Here is a 10,516-nt window from a genome sequence, read left to right on the forward strand (position 1 = left end):
CATTGGGCATCACTGTCATTTTGTTGCCTGCAAGCTAAAGCATGCAGACAAAAGTTAGGATGTGCTCATTTAGCAAGGTTTCTGACTGGTAGACATGAAAGAATTTGAGGGCAAGTTTTTTGCTCAGTGCTTTTCAAGACATTTCACACTGGAAACACATAATGCACACTACGTCTACCCTACCTGTCTCATTGATGGCATTTTCAGTACTTCTTAGGTAGCCCAGCAGAACATGTGTGATCTCTTGTCGTCTGTACAGTGGCATCTCCTGGATAACTGAAGCCATCCCACTCACACTGCAATAGTTGAAAGAAAATGTTATCATGTTGTCCTTTGTCACTACTGTCATTTTCATTTGCAACAAAATCTTGATTGTTCCAAGAAAGCTACTCACATGACTTGGTAGTTTGTGCAGCTGATGTTTGTGGTTGTATTTTTGAGCATTTCTGGAGTAAAACTTGGAAGGATGGTAATCAGTTTCACTTGGAACCAAATTTCAAAGTCGTTGTGTCGTGAAATTGGAGAAATGTGGACTGATGATGATGAAGGTCCTATTCATGACCCGATCTCTCACAACAGGCTGGAAATCTGGGGTCTGTGAAGTTGAGGTGGGAAAGAACATAAGCAATACAGAGATTGCATGTTGCAAATATACTCATTCAATATGTCACAAAGGTCGCAACCATTCTTTGGTATGATAGACTCCCTGAAGACTTGTGTAGCGGTTTAGCAAATGTCTTATTCTGTCTTATCCTGCTGGAATCAAACACCAGGATTGTCCTCCTTCACCCTTTAGAAGCCTAGCCTACCTGTTCACTGGCTGTCAGTTGTGTGAGGAATTTATCCACATTTTCCAGAGCGTTGCCCTCTTCCAGTCGCTCAAACACGAGATCAATGAAATCTGTGTCGTTGGAGGCTCCAGAGCTCAGTAGCAGCTGTGCCACCTCAGAGGGATCGAGTGTTGACAACAATCCAGCCTTCAAAAGGGAATCAACACATAGTTAGACAGCAGTAATGACCCGTGCTCTGGGTAAAGGATTACAGTTTGCAACCAAAGAAAGTGTGCTCTATGAATTGCTTGTATTTTTGATATAGCAAAAAAACTCCTGTGCGTGGCCTTTTTAAATCTAGAATATGATTTCCTGTTCTGAGGGAGGACTAGACGTGAAATGATGCTTACCGTAGAGATGTTGAAGTCTTTGAGGTCAGAGTATGCTGTATATTGGACGAATGGACCCAGATTTGCTTCAACCCATTGGGCATCACTGTCATTTTGTTGCCTGCAAGCTAAAGCATGCAGACAAAATTTAGGATGTGCTCAATTTAGCAAGGTTTCTGACTGGTAGACATGAAAGAAACTGGAGGCAAGTTTTTTGCTCAGTGCTTTTCGGGATATTTCACACTGGAAAACACATAATGCACACTACGTCTACCCTACCTGTCTCATTGATGGCATTTTCAGTACTTCTTAGGTAGCCCAGCAGAACATGTGTGATCTCTTGTCGTCTGTACAGTGGCATCTCCTGGATAACTGAAGCCATCCCACTCACACTGCAATAGTTGAAAGAAAATGTTATCATGTTGTCCTTTGTCACTACTGTCATTTTCATTTGCAACAAAATCTTGATTGTTCCAAGAAAGCTACTCACATGACTTGGTAGTTTGTGCAGCTGATGTTTGTGGTTGTATTTTTGAGCATTTCTGGAGTAAAACTTGGAAGGATGGTAATCAGTTTCACTTGGAACCAAATTTCAAAGTCGTTTGTCGTGAAATTGGAGAAATGTGGACTGATGATGATGAAGGTCCTATTCATGACCCGATCTCTCACAACAGGCTGGAAATCTGGGGTCTGTGAAGTTGAGGTGGGAAAGAACATAAGCAATACAGAGATTGCATGTTGCAAATATACTCATTCAATATGTCACAAAGGTCGCAACCAATTCTTTGGTATGATAGACTCCCTGAAGTCTTGTGTAGCGGTTTAGCAAATGTCTTATTCTGTCTTATCCTGCTGGAATCAAACACCAGGATTGTCCTCCTTCACCCTTTAGAAGCCTAGCCTACCTGTTCACTGGCTGTCAGTTGTGTGAGGAATTTATCCACATTTTCCAGAGCGTTGCCCTCTTCCAGTCGCTCAAACACGAGATCAATGAAATCTGTGTCGTTGGAGGCTCCAGAGCTCAGTAGCAGCTGTGCCACCTCAGAGGGATCGAGTGTTGACAACAATCCAGCCTTCAAAAGGGAATCAACACATAGTCAGACAGCAGTAATGACCCGTGCTCTGGGTAAAGGATTACAGTTCGCAACCAAAAAAGGTGTGCTCTATGAATTGCTTGTATTTTTGATATAGCAAAATAAACTCCTGTGCGTGGCCTTTTTAAGTCTAGAATACGGATTTCCTGTTCTGAGGGAGGACTAGACGTGAAATGTATGGCTTACCGTAGAGATGTTGAAGTCACTGAGGTCAGAGTATGCTGTATATTGGACGAATGGACCCAGATTTGCTTCAACCCATTGGGCATCACTGTCATTTTGTTGCCTGCAAGCTAAAGCATGCAGACAAAAGTTAGGATGTGCTCAATTTAGCAAGGTTTCTGACTGGTAGACATGAAAGAAACTGAGGGCAAGTTTTTTGCTCGGTGCTTTTGAAGACATTTCACACTGGAAAATACATCACGCACCCTACATCTACCCTACCTGTCTCATTGATGGTATTTTCAGTACTTCTTAGGTAGCCCAGGAGAACATGTGTGATCTCTTGTCGTCTGTACAGTGGCATCTCCTGGATGACTGAAGCCATCCCACTCACACTGCAATAGTTGAAAGAAAATGTTATCATGTTGTCCTTTGTCACTACTGTCATTTTCATTTGCAACAAAATCTTGATTGTTCCAAGAAGCTACTCACATGACTTGGTAGTTTGTGCAGCTGATGTTTTGTGGTTGTATTTTTGAGCATTTCTGGAGTAAAACTTGGAAGGATGGTAATCAGTTTCACTTGGAACCAAATTTCAAAGTCGTTTGTCGTGAAGCTGGAGAAATGTGGACTGATGATGATGAAGGTCCTATTCATGGCCCGATCTCTCACAACAGGCTGGAAATCTGGGGTCTGTGAAGTTGAGGTGGGAAAGAACATAAGCAATACAGAGATTGCATGTTGCAAATATACTCATTCAGTATGCCACAAAGGTCGCAACCAATTCTTTGCTATGATAGACTCCCTGAAGACTTGTGTAGCGGTTTAGCAAATGTCTTATTCTGTCTTATCCTGCTGGAATCAAACACCAGGATTGTCCTCCTTCACCCTTTAGAAGCCTAGCCTACCTGTTCACTGCTGTCAGTTGTGTGAGGAATTTATCCACATTTTCCAGAGCGTTGCCCTCTTCCAGTCGCTCAAACACGAGATCAATGAAAATCTGTGTCGTTGGAGGCTCCAGAGCTCAGTAGCAGCTGTGCCACCTCAGAGGGATCGAGTGTTGACAACAATCCAGCCTTCAAAAGGGAATCAACACATAGTTAGACAGCAGTAATGACCCGTGCTCTGGTAAGGATTACAGTTTGCAACCAAAGAAAGTGTGCTCTATGAATTGTTTGTCTTTTTGATATGGCAAAAAAATACTCCTGTGCGTGGCCTTTTTAAATCTAGAATATGGATTTCCTGTTCTGAGGGAGGACTAGACGTGAAATGTATAGCTTACCGTAGAGATGTTGAAGTCTTTGAGGTCAGAGTATGCTGTATATTGGACGAATGGACCCAGATTTGCTTCAACCCATTGGGCATCACTGTCATTTTGTTGCCTGCAAGCTAAAGCATGCAGACAAAATTTAGGATGTGCTCAATTTAGCAAGGTTTCTGACTGGTAGACATGAAAGAAACTGGAGGCAAGTTTTTTGCTCAGTGCTTTTCGGGATATTTCACACTGGAAAACACATAATGCACACTACGTCTACCCTACCTGTCTCATTGATGGCATTTCAGTACTTCTTAGGTAGCCCAGCAGAACATGTGTGATCTCTTGTCGTCTGTACAGTGGCATCTCCTGGATAACTGAAGCCATCCCACTCACACTGCAATAGTTGAAAGAAAATGTTATCATGTTGTCCTTTGTCACTACTGTAATTTTCATTTGCAACAAAATCTTGATTGTTCCAAGAAAGCTACTCACATGACTTGGTAGTTTGTGCAGCTGATGTTGTGGTTGTATTTTTGAGCATTTCTGGAGTAAAACTTGGAAGGATGGTAATCAGTTTCACTTGGAACCAAATTTCAAAGTCCTTTGTCGTGAAATTGGAGAAATGTGGACTGATGATGATGAAGGTCCTATTCATGACCCGATCTCTCACAACAGGCTGGAAATCTGGGGTCTGTGAAGTTGAGGTGGGAAAGAACATAAGCAATACAGAGATTGCATGTTGCAAATATACTCATTCAATATGTCACAAAGGTCGCAACCAATTCTTTGGTATGATAGACTCCCTGAAGTCTTGTGTAGCGGTTTAGCAAATGTCTTATTCTGTCTTATCCTGCTGGAATCAAACACCAGGATTGTCCTCCTTCACCCTTTAGAAGCCTAGCCTACCTGTTCACTGGCTGTCAGTTGTGTGAGGAATTTATCCACATTTTCCAGAGCGTTGCCCTCTTCCAGTCGCTCAAACACGAGATCAATGAAATCTGTGTCGTTGGAGGCTCCAGAGCTCAGTAGCAGCTGTGCCACCTCAGAGGGATCGAGTGTTGACAACAATCCAGCCTTCAAAAGGGAATCAACACATAGTCAGACAGCAGTAATGACCCGTGCTCTGGGTAAAGGATTACAGTTCGCAACCAAAAAAGGTGTGCTCTATGAATTGCTTGTATTTTTGATATAGCAAAATAAACTCCTGTGCGTGGCCTTTTTAAGTCTAGAATACGGATTTCCTGTTCTGAGGGAGGACTAGACGTGAAATGTATGGCTTACCGTAGAGATGTTGAAGTCACTGAGGTCAGAGTATGCTGTATATTGGACGAATGGACCCAGATTTGCTTCAACCATTGGGCATCACTGTCATTTTGTTGCCTGCAAGCTAAAGCATGCAGACAAAAGTTAGGATGTGCTCAATTTCGCAAGGTTTCTGACTGGTAGACATGAAAGAAACTGAGGGCAAGTTTTTTGCTCGGTGCTTTTGAAGACATTTCACACTGGAAAATACATCACGCACCCTACATCTACCCTACCTGTCTCATTGATGGTATTTTCAGTACTTCTTAGGTAGCCCAGGAGAACATGTGTGATCTCTTGTCGTCTGTACAGTGGCATCTCCTGGATGACTGAAGCCATCCCACTCACACTGCAATAGTTGAAAGAAAATGTTATCATGTTGTCCTTTGTCACTACTGTCATTTCATTTGCAACAAAATCTTGATTGTTCCAAGAAAGCTACTCACATGACTTGGTAGTTTGTGCAGCTGATGTTGTGGTTGTATTTTGAGCATTTCTGGAGTAAAACTTGGAAGGATGGTAATCAGTTTCACTTGGAACCAAATTTCAAAGTCGTTTGTCGTGAAGCTGGAGAAATGTGGACTGATGATGATGAAGGTCCTATTCATGGCCCGATCTCTCACAACAGGCTGGAAATCTGGGGTCTGTGAAGTTGAGGTGGAAAGACATAAGCAATACAGAGATTGCATGTTGCAAATATACTCATTCAGTATGCCACAAAGGTCGCAACCAATTCTTTGCTATGATAGACTCCCTGAAGACTTGTGTAGCGGTTTAGCAAATGTCTTCTTCTGTCTTATCCTGCTGAATCAAACACCAGGATTGTCCTCCTTCACCCTTTAGAAGCCTAGCCTACCTGTTCACTGGCTGTCAGTTGTGTGAGGAATTCATCCACATTTTCCAGAGCGTTGCCCTCTTCAAGTTGTTCAAACACAAGATCAATGAAATGTGTGTCGTTGGAGGCTCCAGAGCTCAGTAGCAGCTGTGCCATCTCAGAGGGATCGAGCGTTGACAACAATGCAGCCTTCAAAAGGGAATCAACACATAGTCAGACAGCAGTAATGACCAGTGCTCTGGGTGAAGGATTACAGTTTGCAACCAAAAAAGGTGTGCTCTATGAATTGCTTGTATTTTTGATATGGCAAAAAAATACTCCTGTGCGTGGCCTTTTTAAGTCTAGAATACGGATTTCCTGTTCTGAGGGAGGACTAGACGTGAAATGTATGGCTTACCGTAGAGATGTTGAAGTCACTGAGGTCAGAGTATGCTGTATATTGGACGAATGGACCCAGATTTGCTTCAACCCATTGGGCATCACTGTCATTTTGTTGCCTGCAAGCTAAAGCATGCAGACAAAAGTTAGGATGTGCTCAATTTAGCAAGGTTTCTGACTGGTAGACATGAAAGAAACTGAGGGCAAGTTTTTTGCTCGGTGCTTTTGAAGACATTTCACACTGGAAATACATCACGCACCCTACATCTACCCTACCTGTCTCATTGATGGTATTTTCAGTACTTCTTAGGTAGCCCAGGAGAACATGTGTGATCTCTTGTCGTCTGTACAGTGGCATCTCCTGGATGACTGAAGCCATCCCACTCACACTGCAATAGTGAAAGAAAATGTTGTCATGTTGTCCTTTGTCACTACTGTCATTTTCATTTGTAACAAAATCTTGATTGTTCCAAGAAAGCTACTCACATGACTTGGTAGTTTGTGCAGCTGATGTTTGTGGTTGTATTTTTGAGCATTTCTGGAGTAAAACTTGGAAGGATGGTAATCAGTTTCACTTGGAACCAAATTTCAAAGTTGTTTGTCGTGAAATTGGAGAAATGTGGACTGATGATGATGAAGGTCCTATTCATGACCCGATCTCTCACAACAGGCTGGAAATCTGGGGTCTGTGAAGTTGAGGTGGAAAGAACATAAGCAATACAGAGATTGCATGTTGCAAATATACTCATTCAATATGCCACAAAGGTCACAACCAATTCTTTGCTATGATAGACTCCCTGAAGTCTTGTGTAGCGGTTTAGCAAATGTCTTCTTCTGTCTTATCCTGCTGGAATCAAACACCAGGATTGTCCTCCTTCACCCTTTAGAAGCCTAGCCTACCTGTTCACTGGCTGTCAGTTGTGTGAGGAATTTATCCACATTTTCCAGAGCGTTGCCCTCTTCCAGTCGCTCAAACACGAGATCAATGAAATCTGTGTCGTTGGAGGCTCCAGAGCTCAGTAGCAGCTGTGCCACCTCAGAGGGATCGAGTGTTGACAACAATCCAGCCTTCAAAAGGGAATCAACACATAGTCAGACAGCAGTAATGACCGTGCTCTGGTAAAGGATTACAGTTCGCAACCAAAAAAGGTGTGCTCTATGAATTGCTTGTATTTTTGATATAGCAAAATAAACTCCTGTGCGTGGCCTTTTTAAGTCTATAATATTGTTTTCTTGTTCTGAGGGAGGACTAGAAGTGAAATGTATGGCTTACCGTAGAGATGTTGAAGTCACTGAGGTCAGAGTATGCTGTATATTGGACGAATGGACCCAGATTTGCTTCAACCCATTGGGCATCACTGTCATTTTGTTGCCTGCAAGCTAAAGCATGCAGACAAAAGTTAGGATGTGCTCAATTTAGCAAGGTTTCTGACTGGTAGACATGAAAGAAACTGAGGGCAAGTTTTTTGCTCAGTGCTTTTTCGGGATATTTCACACTGGAAAACACATAATGCACACTACGTCTACCCTACCTGTCTCATTGATGGCATTTTCAGTACTTCTTAGGTAGCCCAGGAGAACATGTGTGATCTCTTGTCGTCTGTACAGTGGCATCTCCTGGATGACTGAAGCCATCCCACTCACACTGCAATAGTTGAAAGAAAATGTTCTCATGTTGTCCTTTGTCACTACTGTCATTTTCATTTGCAACAAAATCTTGATTGTTCCAAGAAAGCTACTCACATGACTTGGTAGTTTGTGCAGCTGATGTTTGTGGTTGTATTTTTGAGCATTTCTGGAGTAAAACTTGGAAGGATGGTAATCAGTTTCACTTGGAACCAATTTCAAAGTCCTTTGTCGTGAAGCTGGAGAAATGTGGACTGATGATGATGAAGGTCCTATTCATGACCCGATCTCTCACAACAGGCTGGAAATCTGGATCTGTGAAATTTAGGTGGGAAAGAACATAAGCAATACAGAGATTGCATGTTGCAAATATACTCATTCAGTATGCCACAAAGGTCGCAACCAATTCTTTGGTATGATAGACTCCCTGAAGTCTTGTGTAGCGGTTTAGCACATGTCTTATTCTGTCTTATCCTGCTGGAATCAACACCAGGATTGTCCTCCTTCACCCTTTAGAAGCCTAGCCTACCTGTTCACTGGCTTTCAGTTGTGTGAGGAATTCATCCACATTTTCCAGAGCGTTGCCCTCTTCCAGTCGCTCAAACACACGATCAATCAAATCTGTGTTATTGGAGGCTCTAGAGCTCAGTAGCAGCTGTGCCACCTGAGAAGGACTGAGGACTGACAACAATTCAGCCTACAAAAGGGAACCAGCATAATATCAGACAGCAGTAATGGCAATGGTCTGGGTCAAATGAATTCAGTTTACAGGAAGATATACAACTGCAGTTGGCACTCACAGTGGATAAATTCGGATTGAAGGCTTGCAAGTCCTGCAGAGTTGCATAATCAGAGAACTTGCCAAGGTTTGCCTTTAGCCACTCTTGGCTCCCCGTGATAGATGAGACACAGCCAGGATCTGCAGAAAAGCAAGAAAGTTATTGACAGGGTAATACACCACATGTTGTAATGGAAATACCAAAGTGAGCTTGAGTTTGTGCTTTTACCTGTTGAGTCATTTCTTGACAGGAAAGGTTTGATGAAGTGAGTGAAGACTGCTTGCTGTTGTCTCTGTCCATGGATGCCTTTGGCTTCCAAATGCCTGAATGCTACATGTGAGAGAAAGCTTTCAGCATCTAAACTTATAGTAAACTGCAAGTTTGCTGACTAGAGCAATATGGTACATATTTACTTACACAATCTGGTATGTCTGGCAGCTGAAGTTTTGGGAGCTAAGGCAAAATAGGAAGTTGAAAGATGGAGCGGCCAGAAACGGACGGATCTTTGTCTGGAACCAGCTGGTAATGAACTTCTCGCTCTGTAGTTGTACATGGCTGAAGTTGTCAATTCTCACTTCTCCAAGAGCCTCGAGCACATTTGATGAGGTCGGGTAGGTGTTGTTGCTGGCCTTGAATTGGCAGAAAAATCAACTTAGTTGGACCCAACTTCACGCAGGGAAACGGCAATATTGTGAAATTGTGATTTTGTACTTACCATGTTAGCAAATGTCTCAAGGGCCTGGTCCAGTACAGCAGAAGCTTTTTGGAAGAAAAGCTTCCAGACTTCTACCGGGTATATGTTTTGGCTTTTCAGTGTGCAGTTCAGCAGTGTGGGCAAGTTGCTGGATGTGAGATAGGCAGCCTTGAAAAAGAAAATTGACAAGAATACAGCTATTTTGTCAGAGCTCATGGAGATTTGTGTCAGGACCACAATGGGGCAAAATCCCATGTTCTGTTTTGGATTCCAAAGTGAGTTTAAAACGAATCTTACAGAGGAACAGGCATGTTCTGTGATGGTGAAATTGCACAGGGCTGCAGAGGAATTGCCAGCTGATAGGATCTGTTCAAGTTTTGAACTGTGGAAAAAAACACAATAAATTGAAATCCAATGTCCCCTTAATCACACTGTGTTAACGAATTTTACCTAGACAGAATCAACATTGGACAAAACAGCAATTCACCCACCCATCAGCTGCATCACAAATGAGATTCACTGTGAAAAGAGAATGGTTGTGTGTCAGATAATAGTCCTTCAGAATGCATTGTTATCCTTAGAGTTGAAATGTCTGCTTTTAGACAGACTTACCATGAACTGGGTCACCTTGCACTGAAGACAAAGAAATGTAAGTGTTAGTGTAGTGGAACATCTTCAAGTGCAAATACCTTGACTCTATCACAGTTGGACAGTTAGTGTGCCAAACTCGGATCAAATATTGGATAACCCATGTAAGACGCCCCAAAGAAATAAACTTACCACAAAGGAAGCTGGAACTGAGCAACCTGTTTGAGAAAAAAAAACATAAATGAATCAATGCAGTAGTCATTACAGTGGTGGTACTGGGCTTTTGAGAAAAGTTTAGTCAGGAAAGCATATTTGCCACATACGTGGGAATGTGTCCTGGAGGTACTGCTCGCTTGATCTCACGCCCTGTGAAAGGTCCAGTGGCAATGCTTCCAAACTCTGCTCAAGACCATTGTATCTAAAGGAAGAAAAGAATTCATTGTGACTTGTCAGGAGCCTCAGCTTGGCATTGTGCACACCCAAAATGTCTAACTGTGGATGTCAGAAATATCTTACACAGCCTGGTAGGATTCACAGGTGATGTTACTGGGGATCACCCGCAAGCTGCTAGGAAGGATGCTCGCCATCACAGGAACCAAATAAACCTGGAACCACTGTTGATAGTCTTGTGGCTGAAAGTC

At 42.7% G+C, this 10,516-nt stretch overlaps 5 long non-coding RNA genes across 5 annotated transcripts; all 5 read right to left on the reverse strand.

The window, feature by feature from the left end:
• Window position 1: 1 nt before the first annotated feature.
• On the reverse strand, window positions 2-507 carry LOC109199284 (uncharacterized). The gene is made up of 3 exons (XR_002059717.1): window positions 395-507; window positions 184-296; window positions 2-34 (listed from the first exon to the last, which is right to left on the reverse strand). It is a non-coding gene; the product is annotated as an uncharacterized LOC109199284 (long non-coding RNA).
• Window positions 508-3,411: 2,904 nt separating this feature from the next.
• On the reverse strand, window positions 3,412-3,975 carry LOC109199282 (uncharacterized). The gene is made up of 3 exons (XR_002059714.1): window positions 3,956-3,975; window positions 3,698-3,804; window positions 3,412-3,491 (listed from the first exon to the last, which is right to left on the reverse strand). It is a non-coding gene; the product is annotated as an uncharacterized LOC109199282 (long non-coding RNA).
• A 1,052-nt stretch (window positions 3,976-5,027) lies between these two features.
• Window positions 5,028-5,450, reverse strand: LOC109199283 (uncharacterized). The gene is made up of 3 exons (XR_002059715.1): window positions 5,422-5,450; window positions 5,212-5,324; window positions 5,028-5,060 (listed from the first exon to the last, which is right to left on the reverse strand). It is a non-coding gene; the product is annotated as an uncharacterized LOC109199283 (long non-coding RNA).
• A 2,899-nt stretch (window positions 5,451-8,349) lies between these two features.
• Window positions 8,350-8,879, reverse strand: LOC109199286 (uncharacterized). Its single transcript, XR_002059719.1, has 3 exons — window positions 8,822-8,879; window positions 8,615-8,733; window positions 8,350-8,511 (listed from the first exon to the last, which is right to left on the reverse strand). It is a non-coding gene; the product is annotated as an uncharacterized LOC109199286 (long non-coding RNA).
• Window positions 8,880-9,907: 1,028 nt separating this feature from the next.
• LOC109199285 (uncharacterized) lies at window positions 9,908-10,516 on the reverse strand. Its single transcript, XR_002059718.1, has 4 exons — window positions 10,392-10,516; window positions 10,199-10,293; window positions 10,068-10,093; window positions 9,908-9,920 (listed from the first exon to the last, which is right to left on the reverse strand). It is a non-coding gene; the product is annotated as an uncharacterized LOC109199285 (long non-coding RNA).

Source organism: Oreochromis niloticus, unplaced genomic scaffold, assembly GCF_001858045.2.
Source record: "Oreochromis niloticus isolate F11D_XX unplaced genomic scaffold, O_niloticus_UMD_NMBU tig00000116_pilon, whole genome shotgun sequence".
NCBI lineage: Eukaryota > Metazoa > Chordata > Actinopteri > Cichliformes > Cichlidae > Oreochromis > Oreochromis niloticus.